Source organism: Helianthus annuus, chromosome 12 (assembly GCF_002127325.2).
Source record: "Helianthus annuus cultivar XRQ/B chromosome 12, HanXRQr2.0-SUNRISE, whole genome shotgun sequence".
NCBI classification, from domain to species: domain Eukaryota; kingdom Viridiplantae; phylum Streptophyta; class Magnoliopsida; order Asterales; family Asteraceae; genus Helianthus; species Helianthus annuus.
The window spans coordinates 147,337,972-147,340,893 of record NC_035444.2 but is presented as its reverse complement, the minus strand read 5'-3'; the positions used below and the strand labels follow the sequence as shown (position 1 = coordinate 147,340,893).

The 2,922-nt window shown below is 33.3% G+C and overlaps 1 long non-coding RNA gene across 1 annotated transcript; it reads left to right on the top strand.

Annotated features, from left to right (window-relative positions):
- Positions 1-431: 431 nt before the first annotated feature.
- On the top strand, positions 432-1,454 carry LOC118484928. The gene is made up of 3 exons (XR_004875070.1): positions 432-536; positions 990-1,164; positions 1,257-1,454. It is a non-coding gene; the product is annotated as an uncharacterized LOC118484928 (long non-coding RNA).
- The last annotated feature ends 1,468 nt before the right edge of the window (positions 1,455-2,922 follow it).

Sequence of the window (2,922 nt, the reverse complement as noted above, 5' to 3'; positions counted from 1 at the left end):
TATCTCAAGAATAGTGCTGATACATAAGAACATAGGATAGTATTGAATAGTCAAGTATTGATTAAGATCAATAAACTGTAAGAAAGAATAAACTTAATTAATTATTAAGTGCAACATTCATCAAATACAACATTCACCAAGTGCTACATACAGCGGCGGATTTATGAACAATCATCGGGTTCCCAGGAATCCATTCGGTTTTTAATTTTTAGTGCAAATATATATAACAAATTGAAAAGGAACCCATAAGTAAAATATGTAGTGAACCCATAAACATAAATGCTTTGGTGGTCCACTGGTTAATCTGTGTTTTTCTTACCTTAACGCCCGGGTTCGAATCCCGTATTAGGCAATTTGTAAATTTTTTTCTTTTTTTTAGTTTCTATTTTTATTTAAACCCATTTAGGGTTACAACAAAACAAAGCGTTTAACAATAAACAACAGGAGTAACGAACAAGTGAACAATAGCGCCTGCACCCTCACCCTCCTCCCTCTCCGGCGACCATCTCCTCTCCTCCGGCCGTCGTTCTTCACAGGTGTGTTAACTTTTAACTTGTTTTGAATTTATGATGTTTTATTGTTATTTGACATATTTTTGATGTTAATTTTTGACTTCTTTGATGTTAATTAGTAATTTACTCTTCATATAAACCCTTCCTCTTTTAAGTTTTAACTCTCCCCTCTAAACCCTAATCTTTTATGTATCGTTCGATTTGTTCAAATCGCCGCGCCTTTAGAGGTTTGATTCAATTTGTTCGAATACTGGAACCGATTTGTTCGATAAAATAGGCGATTTGTTTCAAAAAGTTGCATGTGTTTCTAGCTGTTCATGGTTAGATTAGCAGTAGCTTCAATGACAAATTTTTAACAGCAATCATTCGATTATTAATACAATTTCAGTCCACGTCAATTTAGCAGCTAGGAATGTTTACAATACTAATAAGTTTGCCTATGTGATTTCTAATGATTGATCTCACTTTTGTCATCAGTTTATGTAGATGGCATCCTCACTGATTCACAAATCCACCTATGAAGCCGATAACCCACTTGAATTGTCGCTAATTGAAGCTTTCCGGCTTCTGGAACCCGAATTAAGGCCCCCTTTTCTACTAACAATCCGTACAGAACCCAAATACTTCAATCTCAATCGGGCTATATTATATGGTATATTATCCGAAACTCATTTGGCAAAAGTTCATTTGAAGCACTTACATGCCATTGTAACTGATGGGTATTGTTTTGATTTTTTTGTATAGTTTAGTGTTATTTATGATACCCTCTCCAGCGACCACCTCCTATTCACCGGCGCCATCGTTCCTCTGACCGTCCTCCTTCAACCGTGGTTCTTCACAGATGTGTTAATATTTAACTTGTTTTGTATTTTTAACTTGAATCAACATGAACTTTTTTGATGTTTCTTGTTCTAAATTGTTTTGATGGTTTAAATTGTTTTCATAAGCTTGAATTGTTTCAAATTTTGTTGATGTTTAAAACTTGAATTTGGTAATTAGGCATTGTCAGTTATGCGGAAGAATATTTCAAGTTTTTTTCAAAGGCAACCACCATCTAACATTGAATCGTCATCTTCAACTAGTAAACCCTTGAAAATAGTTTTGTAAACACTTGAATCCCGATCCGAACTGTGACCCGAAATTTTTTATGTCCAGTCATATGAAATTGAAGTATCTAAAAAAGTGAACCCAGTGGAAAAAAATTCCTGGATCCGCCACTGGCTACATATTGCTATAATCGAAGGTGAAAGATCAATGACTTATATTGATGAAGACTTGAAGATATAAAGATCAAAAATGAAAGAACATCTACAAAGAATTAAAGCTTTAAGAAATTGATTTGGAATTAGAAAGAATTAATTTAAAAAGTAAAATAAAACAAATTGATTTTCTTACAAAAATTCATAAATAACAAAAGTCCTGATTGAACAGAACAAGTTGATTATCAATTGGAGGCAATATAAAATTTTGAATTTACAAGTATTTAGCTTATTTCTTTCCATTTAAAGAGTGTTATCGTGACAAGGGATAAAGCATTATCCAAAATGAAAAGAAATCATCAATTAATCTTTACCTAACCTGAACCTAACTTTGATAAAATAAAGATCTAAGTTTATAGGATGGAGATGGATGATTTGAAAAGTCAAACTTTAGAGATATGGGTGTGAAAAATGTGTTATAGCCGCTTAAAGTCATTGCACAACGTATAAAAGCTAAATATCAGTTAAAGGCAAAACCTGAGGCTCCACGGTCGATGGCATCAACCGTCAAGCTGTTTGATTGGTTTTTCTTTATTTATTGTGCTTTGCCTATAAATACAAGCCAACCCCAACATTTTTTTACCTACCTCTTTTGCTCTAAACTTTTTAAATAATATCCTAAGATATATCTCTTTGGTTCCCTTAATATTTTTACATCAAATCAAAGAGATTCAAGATAAAGAGAAAAGGCAAAAAAGAAGAGTTTGTGCCACAAGAAATTATCCGTTCTTGTATATTCCAGGGTTATTTATTTGTATTTGTGAGGAATTTGTAAGGGGTGTCATTAAACTTGTTTACTGATTGGAAATAGTGGTGATCACTACCACTTGAGTTAGTGAGACGTAGAAGGTGATCTCCTTGAAAAGAGTGAGACGTTTGTACAAGGTGATCACTGCCTTTGTTTAGTGATACGATTGTGTAACGGGTATCCCTAACAGATTAGGGAAGGATAATAGTGTAGAAACTCTCGATCGGGGAGAGGACATAGAGAGATTAGTTAACATCTCTTGAACCTCTATAAGTCGATTTTGTCATCTCTTCACTTAACCCTTTAAATACTTGCACATATTATTATCTTTGTTCACAGGAGTATTATTTGATTCAAACAAGTGTGTAATTAGGTTAATTCAAGTGTTTAACAAAGAAATTTA